The 27594-nt window shown below is 37.9% G+C and overlaps 1 pseudogene; it reads left to right on the forward strand.

The window, feature by feature from the left end:
* The first annotated feature begins 587 nt into the window (after positions 1-587).
* Positions 588-27594, forward strand: LOC129135427 (ankyrin repeat domain-containing protein 18B-like; annotated as a pseudogene).

Here is a 27594-nt window from a genome sequence, read left to right on the forward strand (position 1 = left end):
TTGGAAGTATTAAGAAAGAATTATAAAAAGTGTGGGGTAACAGATGTTAGACTCTTTAGCCTAGTTTTAGATGACAATCATCTGCAGATATAATTTGTGAGAGAGACATCTTACTCTGTAAATCATTTGGAGAGACACCTACAATATTTCATAGAGATGAAAATTTATTTCTAGTGAACTTATACGCTTGTCAATAAATAGTAACTTTAAAAATTTAGTTGATTGTAAATGATCTTTTCTAATCGGAGAGTAATTATGACTGTGTGATTTGAAAAGGTAATTTTGAACTTCTAACTATACTGAATTATTTCCAGTATCCTTTTTTATAATACATACTAGAGTGACTAGTAACAAAAACTTTAGCAGAATATTCTTTCCTTACTACTTTTCAAGTATATACATTCGTTTGAATATGTTGAAGTGAGAAATTAAATATCTGAGAACTACAAAGGAAAAATAATCCAGAACATAGAAATTTTATTAGGATGATAAAGAGCATCTGCAGAGGTAGATCACAGGATGATCTCTTTGTTTTTTAACAAAATGAATTTTAAGATAAATGTCTTCATCTGCAGATGCATCTTAAGACAAGAAGTGAAGAAAAAACAAATGTTAATATGCTGTACAAAAAAATAGAGAAGAATTAGAAAGGAAAGAGAAACAATATAAGAAAGAAGTTGAAGCAAAACAACTTGAACCAACTGTTCAATCACTAGAGATGAAACTGAAGACTACAAGAAATACTCCAAATCAGATAAATCAATCTTTGGTAAAAATTCTATATTTTAAACTTTATTTTATCAATGTTACTTATAATATCCTCTTAATTTAATATATAATATTTTGGTCTAAAACAAACCAGAAATGTTATCTCATTTTCAAAAAATGAATGATGACACTTACAGGTACAATTATTAATATTTATTATAAATCTTGGCATCCACATAGGATATTATTTTATTACAAAGAGCTTTTGAAAACAATAATATGCCATAATATATACTTAGTGATAACCTATTGATAAAGATTTTTTCCCAGTAAAATTGTTCCTTGTACTTCCCGCTATTTCATATTGATTACTGTATCTAATACTATAAAGAGGAAACAAATTATTGCAATCACAAATAATCTCATGATATTCTAAGAAGAGCTCTATAAATTTTATCTTATTTACCATTGGTGTTTTGAAATAAAAGTTTTCTTTCGTATTGATACATTTACACCACAGAAGTAACTGTGATCTGTCAGAGAACTAGAAGTAGAGTCAGAAGTCCTGGGGAAAATCCTGTAGCTTGCTTATATTTTTAACATTTCTTTTTCAAAATTGTGGTAACTAGATGAGTTCATCAATGAATGTATATAGGAGTGACTCGTATAATGTCTAGATTTATTATTTAGTAAATGTAATTCTTGCAACTGACTATAAAAATATTAAAAGAGTCAAATTGAAATAGAATGTTATCAGCGAAACAGAACTGTAGTAGCTCTGGGAAATTTTATCTGTCCAAATACGTGTGAAGTGAGGTTCTTACTATAGGGTGGTGTATGGGTTAGATATCAAAGTGTAAATGCAATTTTTTGATATATTTTAATTTAGTCAAATTTGTTAATTCTTTAATTTATGCTTTTGAGTTTGTTGTAATTCAGGGAAAGGCTTTTCCAATTCTGAAATTCTTAAAAATTCTCTGGTGTGCGTGTGTGTGTGTGTGTGTGTGTGTTTACTTTTATAAATTCATTGACTTTAAATAAATTTCTGAACTTTTTGGAACTTATGCTCTATAAGGTTCAAAGTTTTGTTTCAACCTTTTCTCCAGTTGGATATCCACTTACAGTAACCTTTTTAGTATATGAATGTGCAGGTTATTCTTTAACTTCAGCGGTAATCATGATATGTTATTTTATTGAGTACTAGCTAAAACTTTCTTTTGTTTTATTTAGGATTTTCATAATCACGAAGAAATGAAAGATCTGATGGATGAAAATTGCATTTTGAAGACAGATATTGCTATACTCAGACAGGAAATATGCACAATGAAAAATGACAACCTGGAAAAAGAAAATAAATATCTTAAGGACGTTAAAATTGTTAAAAAAAACAAATGCTGCCCTTGAAAAGTATATAAAACTCAATGAGGAATTGATAATAAAAACAGCATTCCGGTATCAACAAGAGCTTAATGATCTCAAAGCTGAGAATACAAGGCTCAATTCCGAACTGTTGAAGGAAGAAGAAAGCAACAAAAGACTGGAAGCTGAAATTGAATCATCAGTCTAGACGGACTGCTGCTATAAGTAAACACAGTGAAAGTGTGAAAACAGAAAGAAACCTAAAACTTGCATTAGAGTGAACACAAGATGTTTCTGTACAAGTAAAAATGAGTTCTGATATTTCCAAAGTAGAAGATAAGAATGAGTTTCTTACTGAACAACTTTCTAAAACGCAAATTAAATTCAATACCTTAAAAGATAAGTTCCGTAAGAAAAGAGATACTCTCAGAAAAAAGTCATTGGCTTTAGAAACTCTCCAAACGACCTAAGCCAAACACAGCAGCAAATAAAGGAAATGAAAGAGATGTATGAAAATGCAGAAGCTAAAGTGAATAATTCCACTGGAAAGTGGAGCTGTGTAGAAGAGAGGACATGTCAACTCCAACATGAAAATCCGTGCATTGAACAGCAACTAGATGATGTTCATCAGAAAGAGGATCATAAAGAGATAGTAACTAATATCCAAAGAGGCTTTATTGAGAGTGGAAAGAAAGACCTCATGCTAGAAGAGAAAAATAAGAAGCTAATGAATGAATGTGATCATTTAAAAGAAAGTCTCTTTCAATATGAGAGAGAGAAAGCAGAAAGAGTAGTAAGTATCAAGGAAGGTAAATATTTTCAAACTTTTAGAAAGAAAATTGAAACATTTGGTTCTGGATACATGTTGAACTTAGTTGAATATAAAAATCAATGGATAAAAAGTGTGTTTACCATACTGTATAATTCCATTTACATGAAGCATTCAGAAAAGATAAACGTATAGGGACAAAAAGTAGACTAATGTTTGCAAAGGGCTGGGGCTGAAAGCTGGTAGTGACTGCTAATGGGCCTGAGGGATCTTGCAGTGATGGAAATGCTGTAAAGTTGGATTGTAGAGATGGCTGCACAACTCAGTAAATGGACTAAAAAATCTTTTAACTTTAAGTTAAAACAGATACATTCTATAGTATGTAAATTATATTTCAACAAAGCTGTTTTAATAAAAAAAAGGAAAACCATGTTTACTATACCAGCTTAGAAACGTGCCTCATTTCTAGGAAATAAAAGGTAGAGGTGAGAGATGATTTACTTTGAGAAAAGACATTGTGTCACCTATGAAATTTTATTAGGCACAGAGTCATATTTTAAGGTAGATAGTTCTGTACTGCTGAAATAATAATTTTAATGACTTTATGTTGCCACATGTTAAGACCATAATGTAAGTATAAATGGAAATGTTTACACCTGAAATGAGTATTTTCAAATTAAAATTTAATTGATTTTCTTTGACACTTAATTCTAGATTTCCCAGATGAACTGAAGTGTATTGCTGTGTCTTGTAATACCTTGCTTTAAGTAGCTTTTTATGTATTTTAGTTGGTATATCTTTGTTATTAATCATATTAATTTAACAAATCTGAAAATATGTCAAATTACATATTTTTATGACTATGTAATGTTTTAAAGGCACCTACTTGTTATAAAATCATAATTTAGGATACATGTGGTAATATTTAGCAAAACTGTATTTGGTTTAGTCTTCCCACTGGTATTTATCATTTACTTTGAATATTTATATTAATAATTAGCTCCTAATTTTTATTTCAAGGCTCAATGACTATCATTGGAATATAATTTTGTTCAGTACAAAGATACTTGTAGCGGCCTGTGATTTATGAGTAAGGCATTAGATCCCTATCTTCAGACTGAGGGGTGGCAGGCTTCACGTACAGTGGGAATGGAGTAATTACAGGAGGGAGTTGTGGGAGCTTTGAAGTCAGAGAAGGAGGTAGAGACCTGTTTACCTAGGACCTCAAAGGCCATTGGAATTTTACTTTTATTCTGAGATAGGAATCTGTTGGAAGGATTTGAACAGGTGATTGAATATGTCAGGAACTTTGAGGTTGAGTTGAGCTTCTAAGATGATTGAATGGTGGGATGAATCTGTTATGTAAGTAAGAGAATACCAACTTGGCAGGAAGAGAACATATTGTGCATCCCTCACTGAATTCAGTAATAAATACAAATGTGTACATGTGATTAAAAGAAGGTGAATTGATATGTGTGGTGATAATTTTCAAAGTAGGTATGTTAGAGTTAAATATTATTAACATAATTTAATAATAAGGCAATTTATAAAATCAGTAACAAAAATATTTTCTCAGGAGGTTGTGAGACAACTTCAACAAGAAGCGGCTCACAGCCTAAAAAAATTAACTATGTTAGAGTCTCCACTGGAAGGTATATCACATTATCACATTAATTTGGATGAGACACAGGTCCCAAAGAAGAAATTATTTCAAGTGGAAAGTCAAGTATGTATGGAACTTAGCATGTCAACTGTTATTCTGTAGCTAGTTGAATTACATAACATGTTTTAGGATACTAATTATGGCAGAAGCTTGATTTTTTATTTTCATTACAATGAATTATTTCCATTTTACTATCTCTATAATGTACTTATTTTTTTATATAGTGACTTTCATTCTACCATTTTGAAAAACCATTGCATACCTTTTCTCTTACAATATGTACCCTTGGAAAAGTTGAGAATTTACATCATTCCTCATAGAAAACTGACTTTTGTCCGTTAAAACAGTATTTTTAAGTAATTTTTGTATTGCTCTGATGAGGCAGGCCAGATTAAATCAGAGAAGAATGTTTCATGGAATGTTCCAGAAAATTGTCTTATTTCTTCACTTTTGTGAGTGGACACAGAATCTGTGTCTATTTATTTCACAGATTCTAGGTTAACTTGTACAGAAAGGCCATTATACTATTCTTTTAAAAGTGCATGTTTTAGGTTAATTTACAAACTATTTGAAAAGTTAGGCATTTTCTTTATCTTTTATTTAAAATATACTATAAAACTGTGGAAATATTTAAATTTGAGATAACATGTACATCAAAAATTGAGAGTTGAGAAAATTATCTTGATCCTGCCTTTGGATTTTAAAAACTGTTTCACTGAGATATCATTCACATTTCAGAGAGTTCAACTATTTAAAATGTACAACTCAGTATCTATTAGTATATTCACAGCATTTTCATCACCCTGAAAAGCAACCCCACATCTCTTAGGCATGACTGCAGCCTTCCTTCATGTCCCTCCACCTACCTCTGTTGTAGGCAACCACCATCTATCTCCTTTTGTCTCCATATGTTTGCCTGTTCTGCTTATTTCATATACATAGAATTAATTATACAATACGTAGTCCTTTGTGACTGGCTTTTTCACTTAGCATAATGTTTTCAGAATTCACTTAGCATAATGTTTTAGCACACATTGGTAGTTTATTTCTTCTTATAGTTAAATGATATTCTATTCCATGGCTACACTGGTTTTCCATTCATTCATCCGTTGATGGACCTTTAGGTTAGTTTCCACTTTTTAGCTCTTATGAAAAATGCTGCTGTGAACATTCTCTTACAGGTTATTATGTGGACACGGGTTTTTATTTCTCTGCCATTGGACTTTATCCTCAGAGTTAATTGGGCAGATTTCAGCACTTGTCTTGCTAATGCTATTCTTTCTACCTTCTCAGTTTCTGTTCATCTAGCCTCATTCACTCAGACGTGGCAGACAATTTATTGTTTTCATGAAGTTTTCTCTGACTGTTCTCTCATTGACCTTATGTGTTAGCAATCATTGTCTAGTCTGTGCAGAAAAACTTAGTTCTTAATTTTACATGGCTTTTGTTTGTGGAAGATAATTTTCTTTCATTATAAATTTGCTTAATGGGGGAATAATATATAATATGTATGCCACCTATCCTTGCATACATTGAAAATATTTTAGCTTAGAAGTTTGTAGCATACAATTCAATACTTTATACCATACCAATTATTTCTTCTCTGAGACCTTGACACAGTAAGGTTTATATTCTAAGTGTGTTTTTAGCAATTATATATCAAATCTAAACCAATTAGTTTAATACAGGAACTTGTTAAATCACATATTTATGTTTTTCTCTCTATGAAAAAGAATCTAAATTGGCCTTTTTTCACTATGCAGCAGAACTGTATTTCTGGACTGCTACCAGTTTGTCAGCTGAACAGTTCTGGGTGCAGCTTGTCCGATGACGGATAGCACAGCACCTCAATCTGAGTGCTCAGCAGAGTGCTTGTGAAGGCAGCACCACAGCAACAGTTGCTCAGAGGGAACGGATTCAGGAGCCTTGATTTAGCAATAGAGTCCAGGGTTTTCAGCTCAGTGTCTTTAGCCTGTCTCTGCTGGTCATGTCAGTTATGTACTATTCAATCCAGGAGGTGCTGTTTACATTGTAGTACATACATAGTCATTGCCTAATGAGTCATACAGAGAGAAAAGTAAGTTATAAATTATGTCCCCCATTTGCTGCAACTCTCAGTGGTAAGAATGATTCAGTGCAGCTATAGGAGAGTACTTCCATTGGCATGCCACCTGCCTAAAATACACAATTTTATTAAGATATACAATAAAATTATTATGCTAATAGCAAATATTTTATGTAGCTCACTATGTTCCATGTAGTCTTCTAAGTGTTTCATGTTAGTCCCCAGTTAAACACCTGGTTTTGGAAGGCTGAAGCAGGAGGATCGTTTGAGCCCATGAGTTTGAGACCAGCCAGAGAAATATAGTGAGACCCTGTCTCAAAAAAAAAAAAAAATTAAACACTTATCTGAGGCATGGTGGTGCACGCCTGTAGTCCCAGCTACATTGGGAGGCTGTGGTAGGAGGGTCGTTTGAGCTTGGAATATTGAGGCTGTAGTGAACAGTGATCAAGCCACTGCGCTCCAGGCTGGGTAACAGAGGGAGACTCTGTCTCATAAATAAAACGTTTTGTATAGATTCCCATAGAAGTGAGTTAGACATCAGTCATAGAATTATTAGCTACTTTGATGTCTACCTTGGGAGTAAAACATATAATAAGGGGCAGCGTTAAACCATCTCAATCAATAGCCTCCAACTTCTCGAGAAGGTTCTTATTTCATGAATTTCTAAACAAGCGACTACCTGGATTAAGACATTTGGTGGACACCATTTGGAGATGAAGAATCTTGAGTGAGAAGAAGGGAGATCTCTACTTACTGAAGCTTCCCAATGACATAGTTAAGTGTCCCCCAAAAGAAACTTTAGAACAAGACTTTCATCATGCCACATCTCTATGGAAAAGGAATTTCTTTAAAAGAAAACAAAGGCAAACAATTGATAATATGATTCTCATGGGAAAGTTTTCATCATAAAAGAAAAAGAGGGCTGGGTGCCGTGGCTCACGTCTGTAATCCCAACACTTTGGGAGGCTGAGGTGCGTGGATTACCTGAGGTCAGCAGTTCAAAAACAGCCTGGCCAACATGGTGAAACCCTGTCTCTACTGAAAATACAAAAATCAGCCAGGTGTGGTGGTGTGCACCTGTAGTCCCAGCTACTTGGGAGGCCGAGGCAGGAGAATCACTTGAACCCAGGAGGTGGAAGTTGCAGTAAGCCGAGATGGTGCCACTGCACTCCAGCCTGGATGACACAGTGTGACTCCATCTCAAAAAAAAGAAAAAAAGAAAAGCAAAAAAGGGACAAAATATACTGGTCCAAAAAAGAAGAAAGCAAGAAAAAAAGGACAAAGTATACTGGTTACTATCATAACAGTGAGATAGTCCCCCTTTGAGATTAGAAAATAACAGTATACTCAAAGTAACATTAATGAGAACCAACATAAAATAGACAACATTCACTATCTACAAAAGTAATCTGCACCAATTAGCAATGTATGAGTATGTGGTTGAGAATATTTTGTATAACATGTGTACTAGAAGGAAGAGACCTCAAGAAAATGGTCAGAGCTGGAAATGTAGATTAGGGAATCTAGGTCAAAGTTTTGAGATTTTAGGAGTCCTGAGAGAATTTAAAAAGAGAAATAGCCACCATGCATGGTGGCCACACCTGTAATCCCAGCACTTTGGGAGGCCAAGGCAGGAAGATCATGAGGTCAGGAGTTCAAGACCAGTCTGGCCAACAAGTTTCTTATATAGGTAAACGTGTTCCATGATGGTTTGCTGCACCTATCAATCCATCACCTAGATATTAAGCCCTGTGGGCATTAGTTATTGATCTTGATGCTTTCCCTCCTGACCCCAACAGGCCCCAGTGTTTGTTGTTCCCCTCCCCGAGTCCATGTGTTCTTATCGTTCAGCTCCCACTTATAAGTGAGAAGATGCAGTGTTTGGTTTTTTCTTCCTGCATTAGTTTGCTGAAGATATCAGCTTCGGGTTCATCCATATCCCTGCAAATAGCATGATCTCATTCATTTTTATGGCTCCATAGTATTCCATGGTGTATATATACCACATTTTCTTTATCCCATTATCACTGATAATGTCTATCTGGGTTGATTCCATGTCTTTACTATTGTGAATAGTGCTGCAGTGAACATGCAAATGCATGTATCTTTATAATAGAATAATTTATATTCCAACGTATGGTAATTTTAAATCAGTTTTGGTATTAAAAATCATGCATTTTGGAAAATATTGATAATGGAAAAATCCAAATTCTGCCAAAATATGTTGAGAAAATAGAGGATAAATATATCTTTTCAAACTTTAAATGCCTCAGGCTCTTAGTTAATCTTCCCCAGATCTGGGAAGACCTAGAAGGGGAGAGATTGGGCTACCTTAATGAGGGCCATTTCAATCTCTTGGCCCTGCAGCAGCCATTTCAAAATACGTCAAAAAATATATTGGGGGTAAAATATTTTGATTTCCTTCAGCTTCTTCTCTCTGTGATGCTGCACCAGAATCAGATTAGAAAGGAAGCCACATTATAAGTGTTAATAAAACCCATCTGATGAGATTTGATAGTTTGAAGGGTGTGTTTCCCAGACCCTTTAGATAGAAATTGGGGCCAAAGAAAACAAGGTCTTATTCCTCTATATAAATCTGTCAGTGCTTTAAGCAGTGAAAGAAAGATTTTTCATTTAATTTTACAGACTTGATACTAATGAAAAGGATAGCTTGTAAAATATAAATCTCTTTTTCTATAAAAAGGACACGCTGTTGATTCTCTTAGACCTTGAACCCTGGCCAGTGATTTGAAACCAAGTAGTACCTATCTCCAGATCTCTAGTACCAAATTAATTTGGGGTGGGGGGGTAACAGTTTTATTGAGAAATAATGAACACGCTATGCAATTCACTCATTTAAAGTATAGAATTCATTGACTTTAGTATTTTCAGAGAGTTATGCCGTCATTATTACAATTAATTTTAGAACATTTTCATCACCCGAAAAACAAACCCCACATCATTTAGCCATCTTCACCAGTTTTCTCATCCTCCGTCAGCCCTAGGGAACCACCCACCTTCTTTGTATACATTTGCCTATAAGTCTCTGAAATAAAAAGCAAGTGGTCTGCTGGGACTGGCTTATTTCACTTAGCATAATTTTTCATGCTGCATCTGTGCTGTAGCAGGTATTCATGCCGGGTTTTTGCTCCTTAGTTCAGCTACATCTGGGTTCTTCTCTCGTGACCAGGAAAAATTAAGCATGCCGACACATTGAGGAGGGCAGAATTTATTATGTGAAAGGACAGCTCTCAGCAAAGAGAGGGGTCCTGCAAAGAGGTTTCCACCTCACAATTGAATACCAGGATCACATGAGCTGAAGCGGCCAGGCTCCTCCTCTGCATAAGGCGTAAATTCCTGGTGACTCCACCCCATCCCCCCACTGCATGTGGGCCTCCGGTCTGCTGTGGGCATGTCCAGGCAAGACAAGTCCAGGTTCCCTTATCTCCACATAATATCTGGTGTAAACACTTGTGGGGCTGGTTGGAGATTCTCCGGGGACCCTTCCATATCTGCCTAGGCATTTTGCTGTCTCCTCCTCATACGGTATCTGTACTTAATTTCTTCTTATTGCTGAGTAATATTCCACTGTATGTATACATCAAACATTTCATTTATCCATTCACCAGGTGATGGACCTTTGGGTTCTCTCCCACCCAAAGGTGACAGACGTTCTGGTTCTTTCCACTTTTTGACTCCTATTAATAATGCTGCTGTAAACATTTATGTATGAGTTTTTGTGCATGCGTATGTTTTTACTTTTCTGGAACATATACTTATGACTGGAATTTCTGTGTCATATGGTAACTTCATGCTTAACCCTTTAAGGAGCTGCCAGTTTGTTTTCCAAAGTGGCTGCATCACTTTACATTCCCAGCAGCATTAGATAAGGGTTTTAATTTCTTTACATTTTTCCTAATACTCTTTTCTCTTGAACAAAGATTTTATCCTGTGGTGTGAAGTGATACCACATGTGGTTTTGATTTACATTTTCCTAATGACTAATTACATTAGGCATCTATTAATGTGCTTATCCATCTTTATATCTTCTTTGCAGATATATCTATTCAAAATCTTTGCCCATTTTTTAAAATTGGCTTATCTTGTTATTTATTAATTGCAAGAGTTATTTATATTTCCTATATATGGAAGTCCCTTATCAGATACACGCTTTTCAAATACTTTCTTCTACTTGGCGTCTTACCTTTTCACTTCTTCATACTGTCTTCTGAGGCACAGCAGTTTTCAATTTTGAAGTCCATTGAATCCATTTTTCCTTTGGAGTCATAGCTAAGAAAACACTGGCAAATGCAGTCACGAAGATTTATGCCAGTGTTTTCTTCTGAGGGTTTTATAGTTTTAGCTTTTACAGTTAACTATTTTATTTTGAGTTAATTATTAAATAAGATATTTGATCGAACTTTATTTATTTTTTGCTTATGGATACCCAGTTGTCCCAGCACCATTTGTTGAAAAGACTATTCTTTTCCCATTTTGTTCTTTTGTTAAGCTTGTATAAAATCAATTGACTGTAAAAGTGCAGGCTTATTTTTAGATTGTCTATTCTTAGCTTGTTTATGTCTATTCTTATGTCAAGGCCCAATCGAATTGAATGAGAAGTTTTTTTCAATCATGTTGCATATTACCAGTTGTCTTATGTCATAATAAAAATTAAATTTAGTGGAATGTCTGTAACTTCACCTTTTGTGTCACAAAGGAGTCTCTGGCCAGCTTATACCTTACTTCCTCTAAGACATGATCAGACGCCAGGCTTACAAGACACACTTAATTTCTTTTTTTCTCCATTCAAGCCTTTAGTCTCTTTTCCATTGCCTCCCACTATAGTTATATTTTCAGTAAGTTTTGGTTACAGGATCTGCTGACATAGTCTAATATTCAGTGCATTATGTTTTACTAACTCATTATAATTCATAGAACCTTCCATAGATGTTTACCATCTAGGAAGGAGAAGTTTAAGTCTGAGCCACCAGCTTTTCTCAGTGGAAATCAAGTGAAGTCATCATCTTGCAGTTTACAGACCCTCTTTCCTCTTGGTAGCTGGTTCTCTTGGGTAGCACTGTGGCTAATCCTTTTCTTAGTGCAGATCTTGCATTCTCAGAAACCACAGTTCCCTGTATTGACCTCCCTTTACTGAAACAGAGATGCACAGCTCTGCTTTCTAGCTCAGTAGAGGATTCTTGGAATAAAACGTTTAACTCATTCCAAGAAAAAGTCTTAGGAGTGCAGCACTTCAAAATCAGATAACGTTCAGGCAATTTATCAGAGACACATAGTAGATTAGTATTTTGACTTTCAAAATTTCAGAGCCAAGTTGTGTGCTATAGAGAAGCATTGTGGCATAACATAGAGATGGGATGGTCTTAACTTCTCCATACAAACAAGCTTGGAGTAAGGTAAAGGAGAAATTGCATTTGTGTCTTAACACTCAAAAACACACTATGCTTATTTTACTTCTGTGAAGAATAAAAATCATTCCATAATATTCTCCTTATTTCCTCATTTAGAAAAGAAAATGAAAATTGAATACTAGGTTGATTAATAAATACTCAAAACTTCTTCTTTTAGAATTTTAGTTAATTGAAATCAGGTAAATGTCTGATTTTGCCTATGTCACCCAGTATTTCTAGGTGTTTTTCAAATCATACATCTTCTTGCTTCCCAGTCTTACTTCCTAACTTGAGGGGAAATTGTAAGAAGACACCCTTGCCTTGTTATCAGAGTTCATAATTGAAGGAGTTTTAGGAAAATTCCTCCTCAGCAGCTTATGTCTCTCTCCTGGTTATCTACTGCTTCTCAATAATGTTTGACATCAATAAATAAATATCAACATTTATTAGATCCTGCTTTAAAGGAGACTCTTTTCTGCTGCATAAGTTATGTTTCCTGTTGTCTCTTTTTAAAACTTATTTTCCTAACAATTACCCAGAGTCTTGTGGCTTGAAAGAAAAACATTTATTTTGCTCATGAACCTGTGGTTTGGGAAAAACTTGGCCAGGACAGCTTGTCTCTGCTCCCTTCAGCATCCCTAGGAACAGCTGATCAGTTGGGGAAATGGAATCCTCTGAAGCTTTGGTCACCCACTTGTTTGATGGTTGATGCTGCCCATCGGCTGTAAACTTGGTTGGGACAGGCAGCAAGAAAACTGAAACAGGCACTTTCAGGCTCTCTTTGTGGCCTGATGGCTCTCACAATTGGGGCTGGGTTCCAAGGGAAAACAGTCTGAGATAGGGAAGCCACATGGTATCCCTTTCACTACATTCTACTCATTAGAAGGAAGTCAGTAAGGCTGGCCCATATTCTGTTTTTTAAATGGGATGAATGTAGCTTCTCTTTTGTTTTAATTGACACATATATACATAATTATGGGCTATAGAGTGATATTTTTATACACGTTTATAGTGTGTAATGATCAAGCTAACTAGCACATTTACTACTTCAACCATTTTTCATTTCTTTGAATTGTGGACATTCAAAATTTTCTGGCTTTTTAAAAATATACAATAAGTCATAGTTAACCATATTCACCCTAAAATGCCACAGAACACCAGAACTCACTCCTCTTATCTAACTGTAATTCTGTATCCATTAACCAGCCTCCCCTCCCCTACTTCTGTGAGCTTTTTTTTTGTTAAGAGACAGGGTCTTGCTAGTGTAGTCTGGGCTCTGGGCAACTGTAGTCACCCAGACTGGAGACAGTGGTTTGATCATAGTTCACTGCAGCTTCAAACTCTTGGGCCCATCTGATCCTCACACCTCAGCCTCCTAAGCAGCTGGCATTATGGGCATGCACCATTGCACATGTCTGATTTTTGACTTTGTAGAGATATCTCCCTATGTTGCCCAGGGAGCTCTGGAACTTTTGGCCTCAAATGATTCTCTTGCCTTGGTCTTACAAAGAGCTAGGAAATTACAGGCATCAGCCATATTGCCCAGCCTTCAATTTTCCTTTAGCTCCCTTACATGAGTAAGAATGTGCAGTATTTATCTTTCTGTGTCTGCACTTAACATAACATCCGTCAGACTGATCCACGTGGCCACGAATAACAGGATTTAATTCCTTTATATGGTGAATAGTATTCCACTGTGTTTGTGTGCCACAGTTTTTCGTCCATTCATTTGGTGATGGACATGTTGGTTGATTCCATACACAAGCTGTTGTGGATAGAGCTACAGTAAACATATGAGGACAGATATCCTTTTGATCTATTGTTTTCTTTTCTATTGCCTGAATATCCAGTAGTGGGGTTGCTGGATCCCTCGGCAGTCCCATTATTAGTTTTTTTGAGAAAACCTCCTGTTGTTCTCTATTGTGGCTGCACTAATTTACCTTCCCACCAACAGCATGTAAGAGTTTACTGTTCTCTGGAGCCTCACCAGCATTTGTTATTTTTTTGTCTTTTCAATGACAGCAATTTATTCAAATTGAAGCAAGATTATATCACATTGTAGATTTGATTTGTATTTCCCTGAGGATTAGTGATACTGAGCATTTTAAAATTTATTTATTGGATATTTGTATTTCTTTTTCTAAAAAAAAGTATAGTTAGATATTTTACCCAATTTTAAACTCAGATTTTTTTTACTGTGAAGTTGTTTGAGTTTTTTTGTATATTTTGTATATTAGTCCCTTATTAGGTGAATAGCTTGACAATATTTTCTCCTATTCTACAGGTTTTCTCTTCACTCAGTTGTTTGCTGGACAGAAGCTCTTTAGCTTAATGTAGTGTCTTTTGTCTATGATTTGTTGTTTGCCTATGCTTCTCATGTCTTACCCATAAAAATCTTTGTGCAGACTAATGTCCTCAAGCATTTTCCCTATATTTACTTAGAGTAGTTTGATAATTTTGGGCCTTATATTTCAGTCTTCAATCGATTCTGAGTTTATGTTGTTATATGGTGTTACATAGGAAGCTAATATCATTCTTCTCCATATGGATATTTAGTTTTCCCAGTGTCATTCATTTGAAGAGGCTGTCCTTTCCCCAGCGTATATTCTTGGCATGTTCATCCAAAATCAGTTGGCTGAAAATATGTGGATTTATTTCTGGGTGCCGTATTCTATGGTCTTTACCCCAAGAATCATTACTTCTTAAAATGCAATTCAAATTAGCATGAAACATTTGCAGTTTAAGGAAAGGCTTATAGCATCAGAGTCCTTAATCATAGATTTCATTATTTTGTGGTTTTTTTTTTGAGATAGGGTCTTTGTCTGTCATCCAGGCAGAAGTGCAGTGATAATAATTCACTGCAGCCCTGAACTCTGGGTACAATCCATCCTTTCACCTCAGTATCCCAACTAGCTGGGTCTACAGGCATGAACCACCATGCCCGGGTAATTAAAAAAAATTTTTTTTTCTAGAGATGGGGGTCTCACTATGTTGCTCTGGCTGATCTCAAATTCCTGGCCTCAAGTGATCTTTCTGCCACAGCTTTTTAAAGTGCTAGGATTACAGGCATGAGCCACCATGCCTAGTATAGAGTGTAATATCATTTTCAAAGTCTTATTCCTAGACCCATTTATTGACTTTGGCCTAAATAACTCAATATGATATCTCTGAAACTTTTTTTGACATACTGTGGGGAATGATAATGAAGGAAGGGGGTTAGACACTTTTTACTAGGAGATAACTTTGTGCCATTTAAGGAGGAACAAAAATGAATTATCAGAAAAATAAAAGTAAAATGAAGTACAAAAATTCTGTGGCAAAGATGATGATAGTAAAGAATATATTTTTATGACTCATGGTAGCTTTAACTTTGTTCTTAAAATTCTGAGTAATTTAAGGGTTCACATTTGAAGAATCTGCTGCATTACAGATAACATTTTATTGCAAGTAAATGCATTTCAAAATTTGCTATTGATTTTGTATTAGATTATTCTCAGCCTACTTCGTTATCAAGCTATACTATTTTATTCATGCAGTTTGATGATCTTATGGCGGAGAAGGAAGCTGTATCTTCAAAATGTGTCAATTTGGCTAAAGAGAATCAAGTTTTTCAACAGGAGTTATTATCTATGAAAAAAGTACAACAGGAATGTGAAAAACTTGAGGAGGATAAAAAGATGTTGGAAGAAGAAATATTAAATCTTAAGACACATATGGAAAACAGTATGGTAGAACTTAGTAAACTACAAGAATATAAATCAGAGCTAGATGAAAGGGCAATGCAGGCAGTAGAAAAATTAGAAGAAATCCATTTACAGGTAAGTTGTTTAAATCAGGTAAGTTTACTTGTAATGTGCTTTCATTTATTTCACTGCAAATTATATTTTGGAGATTATATATATATATATATATATATATATATATATATATATATATAGTTTCCTCTGCCTCTCTTGTAGCAATCTGCTTTGTAGAGTTCTAGAAAAAAAGATATCTGTTTTTTCTTTTAAATATTTAAATTTCCATTATTATTATTATAACAAAATCAATCTTTCAGAGTAATGATTCTCATTATGGAGTCACTTGATGATTAAGACCAGTTGGCATAGGAAAAAATTGTGATTTAGAAATTATGTGATAATTATGAATTGGTCTTAAGCTACAGTGTTCATTGATCACTTTTTAAAACTATGAATGGATTCTATTACTTTTTATATGACCAGATTACATTAATACTAGCATAATTACGATTTCAAATTTTTACAAATCAGACTTAATTCTGAATTCAGTTATTAGTTTTGATATTGCTGAAATATTTTAAACTTCATCCTCTTTTTTAACATATTCAAAAATACTCTTTGAATCACTGACTCAAAATGAAAGGCAACAAACATAATAATTAGGTTATAATTGTTTTAAAAGTGTATTCTTTTCCTCTGTTTTAGGAACAAGCACAATATAAAAAACAATTAGAGCAGTTAAACAAGGATATAATACAGCTTCACTAAATAAGAAGGAACTCACACTTAAAGATGTGGAATGTAAATTCTACAAAATGAAAACTGCTTATGAAGAGGTTACAACTGAGTTAGAAGAATATAAGGAAGCCTTTGCAGCAGCATTGAAAGCTAACAGTTCCATGTCAAAAAAATTAACTAAGTAAGTCAAAACATACACTCATAGAAAATGAATTAAGCTCATTAATTTGTTTCAAAAGCATAATTTTTAGTGAGATGGCTTCAGGAGATTAGAAGGAAGTGAATGCTAATTTGACAATGTAATTTTGAAAAATAATGTTAGTAAATAATTTTACCTTTAAAATGTTAGTCAAAGATAGTTTTTGTCTCTCCTCTCATTTTTTTTTTTTTTTGCTTTTGTATGGCTTTTTTTCCTGAAAAGTCTCATGTAATTAACCTGATCTGTTAGTTTTTTTCACTAAGTATTTTTGAAGCTTTATAATTAATGAAGTGATCTTGTTATAAAATTACTTGTCAGAATTTCCCTAAATAGAAATATTAATGTGTTTAATTTACTTTTCAGTGGATCACAACCTAAATGCAAAGTGGTACTGCTACTCTGGGCACAATTGTTTTTGATTGTGATCTTTAGTATCATCACCAGAGGGTGCCTCAAGAAAGACTATTTGTGTAACATATTCAAGATGTTGCAGAAAGGCACCCTTGTGAAATAGGGAATAAATATCACAGGAATTTAAAGAAGTGTAATTCACAAAGCGGTTAAAAAATAACACCTTGTTCAGCCTGAAGCGGTGTGTGGAAGGCAGAAAGAACATGCCCCACCTCCAGGGCCTTGGTCACAGTGTTGGGGGCTAATTGCCTTCAGAGATGCTTTTGTTCTTTTTGATCACCAACCAGACAATCTAGTTCTCCCCTAGGAGTTGTTGCTCTGAATTATTCCTCAGTGCCAAATGTTTAATTGGTCCTAGATAATGGGTGAAATGTACAAGAGTGAAATCTAAAACTGGTTTACTAAACACAAGTATTCCTAGATTTTTTTTTTCTTTCATTTTAGTTTTCTTAACCTACATTAAGGAGTACAACATGATGTTTTGATATAATTATTTCTAGTGAAGTGGTTCTTATAATGAAGCAAATCAACATATTCATTTTCCCACATTATTACCCTTTAAATACAAGTATTTCTAATGGAATCTTCAGAATCTTACAAGTAGAGCCATTTTAGAAGGCAGGAAGTTTTACCTGTTGAGCCATACATCACTGATAGCCATTTCTCTTCCCTGTCTACTTTGTTTGAACTGCTTGTTCAGTAGAAATCACCTTAGAAACAATGGTGCTTCTTTAGAACGATTTTAAAATTATAATTCCTTACAACAGGTATGCTCTTACACACATCTTCTGTGTGAAAACACTATTTAGTGGGTAATTTGGTTTACTCTCAGGGTAAGTTTTTAAAAACTGCAAGTCATTAAGAATCATTTAAGGAAAAATGAAATATTAAGCATTTGTCTTTGCTATCTTTACAGATCGAATAAGAAAATAGCAATGATCAGTATCAGCTCTTTATGGAGAAAGAGCAGGTGAAATATTTTCTCAGCACTCTTCCTACAAGGCGAGGTCGAGAGTCACCTTGTGTTGAAAATCTTACTAGTATAGGACTCAAGAGAAAATATATTCCCCAAATGCCCGTAAGAATTCCTACTTCAAACCTCAGACATCAAATAACTGCCAGAACTACTTGACTGAGGTTAGTTATATGACCGTTTCTCTTTAGGGTTTCATTTCTCTAGCGTAATTCTTGTTTATAATTTGGAGAAATACTGAGTTGTTCTGTTAACTTTTGCATGTGAAGTAAAGATCATAATTAGCTGTGTTAACACAGAAAGGAAATGGGAACTTTACATTTTTTAATTCCCTGGAGCTCTCATTTTCAAGAGATATCCATTTGCTAACTTTATTCAATAAATGTGACTAAATTGACACGTTTGAAATGTCTTTAAAAGCTGCATTTAAGTTAGGTTTTAGAAAAATTGCATGTTATTGCCTGATAACTGATGATATACTTTGAGATGCTTTGGCTTACTCTCTAATTGATTGTAGTTTAGCTGTGGTTCATATCACATTTTTTTTTTCTTTTTTTTGAGGCAGTGTCTCACTCTGTCACCCAGGCTGGAGTGTCTTGGTGTCATCTCCACTCACTGCAACCTCCACCTCCCGGGTTCAAGTGATTCTCCTGCCTCAGCCTCCTGAGTAGCTGAGACTACAAGCACCCACCATTACACCCAGCTAATGTTTGCATTTTTAGTAGAGACAGGGTGTCACCATATTGGCCAGGCTCTTCTTGAACTCCTGACCTTGCGATCTGCCTGCCTGAGCCTCTCAAAGTGCTGGGATTACAGGCATGAGCCACCGCACCCGGCCCATGCCACTTTTAAAGTTTATTTGCACCAGCCAGGTGTGGTGGCTCATGCCTGTAATCCCAGCACTTTGGGAGGCTGAGGCAGGTGTATCATGAGGTCAGGAGTTCAAGACCAGCCTGGCCAAGATGGTGAAACCCCATCTCTACTAAAAGTACAAAAAAAAATATTAGCCTGGTGTGGTCGTGGGCACCTGTAATCCCAGCTACTAGGAAGGCTGAGGCAGAGAATTGCTCGAACCTGGGAGACGGAGGTTGCAGGAGCTGAGATTGCACCACTGCACTCCAGCCTGGGTGACAGGGCAAGACTCCATCTTGAAAATTAAAAAAAATTTTAAAAAGTTTATTTGCACCATCTCAATTCTTCCCACTCATAATCACAACTGAATGATTGGCATCCAAACACTTTGCCACATATGGATGTTTATTATTTAGTAGAATCCAAAATAATTGCATTTTATGAATTAAACAAAACACTAAAATATTCATTTCCATTTTTATGTTAAAAGCTTTGTGCTTGGCCAGGCATGGTGGCTCACACTTGTAATCCCAAAATTTGGGGAGGCCGAGGCAGGTGAATCACCTGACGTCAGGAGTTTGAGACCAGCCTGGCCAACATGATGAAACCTGTCTCTAGTAAAATTACAAAAATTAGCAAGGCATGTTGGCAGGCAGGTGTAATCTCAGATACTCAGGAGCCTGAGGCAGGAGAATCACTTGAACCCAGGAGACAGAGGTTGCAGTAAGCCAAGATGATACCACTGCACTATAGACTTGGTGATGCAGACTCTGTCTCAAAACAAAACAAAAAAAAGGTTTGTGCTTTCCTTACATAAGAGTACATCATCTGACTATAAAAATCCTGGAAGAAAACCTAGGAAATACTCTTCTGGCTATCATATTTGTCAATTAATTTATGGCTAAGTCCTCAAAAGCAATTGCAAGAATAACAAAAATTGACAAGTGTGATCTAATTTAGCTAAATAGCTTCTGCACAGCATGAGAAACTATCACGGGATTAAACAGACAGCCTAAAAGAATGGAAGAAAATATTCACAAAGTATGGATATAGCAAACGCCTATTATCCAGAATCCATAAGAGACCTAAACAAATCAACAAGCGAAAAATATATAAGACCATTAAAAATGGGCAAAGGACATGAACAGACAGTTCTCAAAACAACACACGTAAGTGGCCAACAAACATTAACAAATGCTTACCATTGCTAATCATCAGAAAAATGCCAAACAAAACATCAATGAGATACCATTTCACACCAGTCACAATGACTTTTGTTAAAAACAAATAATAAATTAAAACTTTAAAAAGGATGTTGGGGAGGCTGTGGAGAAAAGGGAACACAAACCGTTTGTGGCAATGTAAATTAATTCAGCTACTATGGAAAGCAGTTTGGAAATTAAGAACTAAGAATGACTGTTGGATGCAGCAACCCCATTACTATACTAGGGGTATACCGAAAGGACAATAAATCATTGTAACAAAAAGATGTATACACATGTATGTTCATTGCAGCACTATTCACAATAGCAAAGACGTGGAGTCAATCCAGGTACATCCAAGGTAGATTGAAAATCCAAGGTAGATTGGAAAATTCCATATATACCATGGAATACTATGCAGCCATGAAAAGAACAAAATCACGTCATTTGCAGCAACATGAATACAGCTGGAATCCACTCTCCTAAGCAAACCAACGCAGAAACAGAAACCAAATATCTCATGTTTTCACTCATGTGGGAGCTACATATTGGGTGCACATTGTCATAAAGATGGGAATAATAGACACTGGGAAATAAGAACGGGGAGGGACAGAGTGGGCCAGGGTTGAAAAACTACTTCTTGGGTCCTATGCTCACAACCTGTGTGATGGGTTTAATTGTACTGCAAACCTCGGTATCCCTCAATATGCCTTTGGAAGAAACTTACAGAGGTACCACGTTAATTTAGAATACAAACTAGAAAAAAAAAGAAAAGTTTACTATAAGTAGAGAACAGAAATTTCTTTTTAAGATAAAATTTATTGAACTAAAAAATGGATTAAACTTTTATAAAGGCAGAGTTTTCTAAGAATTTCAAAGCAATGCATTCATTGCAAAAGATGGCTTTAATTACTTAATCTTTTTTTTTTTTTTTTTTTTTTTTTTTTTTTTTTGTGAGACAGGGTCTCACTCTGTCACCAGGCTGGAGTGCAGTGGTGCAGTCTTGGCTCACTGCAACCTCCACCTCCTGGCTTCAAGCAATTCTCCTGCCTTAGTATCCCAAGTAGCTGGGACTACAGGTGCACATCACTACGCCCAGCTAATTTTTGTATTTTTAGTAGAGATGGGGTTTCCCCATGTTGGCCAGGATGGTCACGATCTCCTGACCTTGTGATCTGCTTGCTTTGGCCTCCCCAAGTGCTGGGATTACAGGTATGAACCACCATGTCTGGCCATTGTTTAACCTTTGTACTAATAAAACACTACCTTTCTAAAATCATGTATATGCAATAGATCAATATTAACTGCATTTTTGTCAGATTACTCTAAACAGCATTACACATATACATCCTCTGTTATCTAAACTTAAAATGAGTAGAAATTTTATTTTATTTATGTGATTATTTTTCTATTTAAGCAAACTTCAAGTTATGTCTAGTCACTAAAAATACTAAAGGCCACATTTTGTAAGTGATACATGATTTTCATGATAATGTTTCTTGTTTAATTTAGACATTTTTTTTTTTTTTTACTTATTTTAGATGGGGCCGGACTGTGTAGAATAAATAATTAGAGAAACAAAGAGAAGTACGTTGACAAAATTTATTAATTAAATTTAGGTTTATTTTAGAAATAAAGTGTAAATAGCAAATGGCATTCCTTTTCATTCTTGGGTTAGTAGATACTACATCAATTTTTTTTCTTACACACATCTAATGAAAGATGTGAAAACAAAAACTTTCACAGAGACTGTACTTATGCACCATAAATTCATCATGTTCCAAAGCTTAAACAGTTCCCAAGAAGTCTGTGCATCTCTTTTTCACTGGCTCTACACTTTCTTAAGTTTTGCCATCCTCATGGAACTGTCAGCCTGCACACTGAAACGATTCTCAGAAAACAAATGTATCATCACGTTCTCAGGGTTTCAGTAGAGATTGAAGGCCAACAGACCTAAGACTCATTCAGAAATACTTAGCTGAGCAATAACCCTTCATAAGCAGTCACTTGACAGGTGACATTTTAAATCTCCTCTAATTTACTGTGTCATTGGCTTACACTTGTTCTCAGGAAAAGTTCCAAATTTTTCACCATGAAATAAAAACACCCATGTCAATGTAATTCTTGTCAAGTTACTCAGCCTTGTTTCTCACCACTTACTGCACTCTGCCCTTTGCTCTAGCACCAAACTGGATGGAGTGGAACTCTGCAGGGCTCTTCCTCACCTCAGGCTCTTTGCCTTTACCTCTTCCCTCTATCTGGGAAGCTTTTCCTTGTCCTTCAGGTATCAACCTATGTTATCTCCTCCACCAGAAAGCCCATGATATTGACATAAAAGTGGGTAGATGTCCCTTCTCTGTGTTCCAGTAGTGCCCTGCTGTATACCTGTCATGGTATCTATGACTCTATATGGACATTGCCTGCCTGTCTGTTTTTTAGGTTATAGCTTATGACTGTTGAGAGGTGGACCATGCCATCTTCATCTTGTAATTCCAGTGCTGGTTCTAGTACCTTAGCATGTGGCTGTTGATTACATGAATGAAGACTGAAAAAGCTCTGATATTTAAACACAATTAGAATTAATGCCATGTGTAAATTATTAAATAGTAATTTTGTATTGTAAATGTACATACATATTTCTCATTCTTATTAACTCTGATAAAGTTCTCAAGTCTTTAGTTTTTAAACTCACACTTAGTTAACTGAAGTGTTTTAGGTAAAGAACAAAATTCTTTATTTTTCTTTCCAGCTGTTGCTGTATTGGACACTTGCTCCCATCTACTTTCTTCTCTAGAATCCACGGGTAAGCCACATCTAATGAAGAGAATATTTAACCATAAAGTCTTAAGGAAAAATTGTATGATGATTTAAAAGATTATAAAATTTTATTACTGGGCTATTTACACATTTTAATTGTTTCTCATAAAATATATAACATTCCAATATTTACTGAAGTAGGATATTTTTGTATCATATGTATGATTATAATTTATAGGGTATTTTAAATGATGTTTTTTGGCCTCCTTAAGTTTTAAGTGGATCTTGCAAATGAAAACCAGTATTATTGAGTTTGACATACTCAAATTGCCCAAATGTCAGCTGTTTAAACAACTAAGTCATCATTGATACTTTAGTAAAGGTTAGTAAAGGTCATCGAAGGCTTATTTGCATTTTACAGTTTTTATTACTTAGGAGAGTTAAGGAGTACCTGCCAGGTTTGTCCGTGCTAATGTTACAATTTTCTTTCTGTAGTTCAACTGTATTTTGTATGGAGATACTTTGAGGCTCTGTAAATATCTGGTTACTCCTCAGAACCCACTAGATTTAGCATTTCATGGATGACTTGTGTTTGAACAATTATTACTATGATGGTTACCAGATGATTATTTTCTTATTCTCTTCTTTGTTCTACATGGAGAAATAAAACCAATAAATAAGGGAGAAGGAAAGCTCATGATTCTGATGCTCCAATTCCCCAAGATTAGGCCAGTAGTAGACATTCCAAGCTGACTTTATGTCTCTTTGATTTGTCTCCATTACTCTGTCGGCACTTTTTTACTTTCTGGCAGAAGATGTTCTAAGCTCAGCTTGTATTTTCTCTGCTCCAGCTCTGGAATGAGTAATTTTTTTTAGAAGCAGAGGTGGAGCCACTGAGGAAGCACAGGTGAGCCCTCCCCAGTGTGTACTCACTGGTCCCCAACAGAAGAACCACTGCCACATCCACTGAGGTACCAAGAAACTAGCAAAGGGCCTTCTGGCTGTCTGGGGAGAGTCCTCATGTGGACCCTGGCTGTCTCAGAGGTTCTGGATTAGTCTTCCTGTAGCCTCTGTGTTGTGTCTTTAGATCGGGGCTCTGTGGGAAGGGCCCTGAGAGACCCAACAGCACAGCGTGCCTTATCTGCCAAATGTCCCTCCCTTCTTCACACTCTGACACTCAGGAATAGGGTAGATGGTGTGTCCAGGCAGTGTCAGGCCACCTCACTTTCTCCTTTGAGACGGGCCCAGAGGGCCTTTGGGGTGAGTGTGGAGCTGGGAACCTGGAGCCTGAGACCAACTGTCTCTCCCTGTATCTTGGAGGAAAGGCCATGTCCCAAAAAAAACCCCAGGGCCTGACCTCTGGGCACACATGCAGGGAGGGAGGGTCTATGAGCTGAGGGGGACACTGTAATGAGACTTTGAACCCCGTTGCTCCGGGGCCTGGTCAGTGGACCATGGTCAGAAATGACCTGGTCATCAGGACCTAGTCATTTGGGACCTGATCAGCAGGGGCCTGGTTAGTGGCGGCCTCCTCAGTAAAGGCCTCATCAGTGGGGACCTGGTGACCTAGTCATTGGAAGCCTAGTCAGTGGGGGGACCTAGTCAGTGGTGGCTTTTTTAGTGGGGTCTGATCTGTTGGAACATAAACAATGAAAAACTGGTTGGTGGGGCATACACAATATATCACGGGCCTGGTCAGTGTGGGGACTTAGTGGCTTGGAGCCTGGTCAGTGAGGGCCTGGTCAGAGAGGGCTCGGTCAGCTGGGTACTCGTTCATGGAGAATTGTTCAGTGGGGGGTCGGGTGGGCAGCAACCTGGTAAATTGTGGTCTTGTCAGTGGGAACCCGGTCTTGTCAATGGGGACCAGGTCAGTGGAAAATTGGTCAGTGGGGTCTGGCCCATGAGGCCTATTAAGTGTGGGCCTGGTTAGGAAGACATGGTCAGTGGGGACTTGATCAGTGGGACCTGGTCAATGGAGGAGTGGTCATTAGGGGCCTCATCACTCATCACTGGGAACCTGGTCAGGGGCAGTTGGTCAGTACCTAGCCTGCTGGCCACTATGTGACCTCAGGCGGGGGGTTGTCTGTGGAGCCTCCTTGCCTCCATCTGCAGGGAAAGTGAGTCAGGGCACCCTGGAGGGTGGCTGGAAAGAGAAGGTGAGAAGATGTGTTGAATCCAATACTGCTTGGCAGACCTACAACTTTACAAATGACCTGTGTTCCACCTAGAGAGGGTGCCAGCCCTCTCAGCATTATGCAGTGCCCCTCCTCTGTCTGCATCCCCAGGACCACCATGGGTGGAGTGGGCAGAGATTGGGGAGCACCTATAGAGGCTCTAATGCTCTAAGGTGACAGTGATGAGGACTTGGGTGCACCCATGAGTGGAGAAGCTAGGCCTGTCCAGAGAAGCAAGACAAACACACACATACACACACACACACACAGGCACACATGCATACACAAATACATTGCATACACACATGTCAGTTCAGGGGATAGAGGACACTGACTCTGGGCCCTGTTGACCCAAGCAGACTCCCATGGTGGTGGGTTGTGTCACCCCACAGTGTCACTGTTGCTGAGTCCCCATTGCCTCTGTGTTGTGGAGCAGTTAGAGACACACAGCAGTGTCTGTGAGTAGCTCTGCGTGAAGGACCATTTTCTAGATGAGAGGCACATCTCAACACAGCTCACTGATCAGATTCAGGTGAGTGGGACCTGCTCTTTTCTCTTCCTCCTGGCTTGGGAAAAGTCACTATCAGGTGGGTGGTTTTGGCCTCTGGGCAGCTACTGAGGGTAATCGCTGAACACTCACCAGCTGCCTGTTATGTGCTGACAGTCATCTCATTCATCCTCGCAGCAATTCCATTCTGCATCTTTTCTGATCACCTCCGTGACCACAGAGGGCAACCCCATCAGGGCCCTGTCACCAGGCCCAGTCTAGCTCCATGATAACCAAGACACAGGTCCAGAGACAATCGTCCTACATTGTGCCTGCAACTGACCCCCCTTGGTAGGTAGTGACCAGCACAACATGGAAGAAGCCAGGGCAGCATGCAGCCAGCTGCTCTGCAGCCCCAAATGGCTCCTGGGCCTTCGGAAGTCATTCATAAAGGGGAAGCTGGTCACTTTGAGGTCCCTGAAGGGAAGGGTGAACGTGCATCCCAACAGCCCTGGCAGCCAGCAGCATGCCATACATATTCTCACCCAACGTGTGTGACAGAGATCCCCTCCTGGGGCACAAGTCCCATACCTAAAGCATCCTGCCCCAGTCGGACCTCATCCTGAGCCCTGGGAGGGGAGGGGCACAATGGGCCCCCCTGCAGCAGCCAGGATTACCACCCAGGGGACTCGGCCTTCTGTGGCCCTGGCCAGACTTAGAATTTGGCCCAAGACAAACTTACTCGGAGCAGCTTCTCAGTACCTGGGGCCTGTGCATGCCAGGCAAGGCCAAGCTGGCTCAAAGAGCAACCAGCCACCTCTGCAAGGGTGTGCCAGGAGCAGGTGGAGCAGTCACTAACCTCACCCACTCAAGGAAACAGGGATGGCCAGTTTCCCACAGTCTGAGTGACCACCACCTGACAGCTGATGGAGTGGAGGCCTGAGGAAAAGCAGATGGCACTGGGACTCCACCTCCAGGGCAGAATAACTGATTTACCCTGACTGGCAGGGATTGACGTTGGTGGCTGGTCCACTGGCTCCTGGCACACCCTTGCAGAGGTGGCTGGTTGCTCTTTGAGCCAGCTTGGCTTTGCCTGGCATGCACAGGCCTCAGTGCAACAAATGTGCTGCAAATGGAGCCACATAGAGGAAATGAGCAGCAGGCTCAGAACTGGGGTGTGTGCCACCTTTGGGGCTCCAGTCCAAGCATCGGGGCTTCTACAGCACTGTGGGCTTCTCAGGTGCCAAGAGGCAGACCACAGGCCATCTTGAGTAGGACTCTGGTAAGAGCTTCCTTGTGTATGTGGATGATGTCCAGAATGTTGGCCTGGTGTCCCTGAGACAGCACTAACAGGTCCATGACTGGGTCCAGATCCTGCCTGGGCTGATGGGCAAAGAGCTCACTGACAGTGTGGAAGGCATCTATGGTGAAGTGGATCTATGTTCAAGTGCAGAAAGGGCCCAATCTTGTAGATGAAGCATACAGCCAGCTTCTGGATGCAGGTGCAGTGCCACATTTTTTGTCACTTCCTGATGTGCCCCACCAGCACTGAAGAGATAGCCTGGAGACAGGGCAAGAGGAAGGCTGAGAAGGATGAGATGGTGAGTGCCAGATTCTTCCTGGCCCTGAGCCCACCCCCAGTGTGACACTCAACTTTTAGGAGTGGGAGAGCAAGATTGACGGCTTCAAGTGCTTCACCAAGAAGATGGACAACAGGGCACTCAGCTCAACTTCACAGCCAACGAGTGGTGGCAGGCTTTGAGAAAGAGCATCAGAAGCCTGACAGTTCTCCTTCAGCCTCAGCCAGGCCTTGGAGCTGGACCAGGCCATCCACTTCAGTATAGATGCCTTCCACTCTGTCAGTGAGCTCTTTGCCGGTCAGTCCAGGAAGGACCTGGACCCAGCCATGGACCTGTTAGTGCTGTCTCAGGGACACCAGACCAACATCCTGGACATCATCCACATACACAAGGAAGCTCTTACCAAAGTCATGGAGAGCAGGCAACACGTGGCAGAAGGGAAGACAGAGGTGCAGAGGCTGAGGACGTCAGAATCACAGGAACAGGATTTCTTTGGCCACTTTGGCTGA

Source organism: Pan troglodytes, chromosome 23, assembly GCF_028858775.2.
Source record: "Pan troglodytes isolate AG18354 chromosome 23, NHGRI_mPanTro3-v2.0_pri, whole genome shotgun sequence".
Lineage (NCBI taxonomy): Eukaryota > Metazoa > Chordata > Mammalia > Primates > Hominidae > Pan > Pan troglodytes.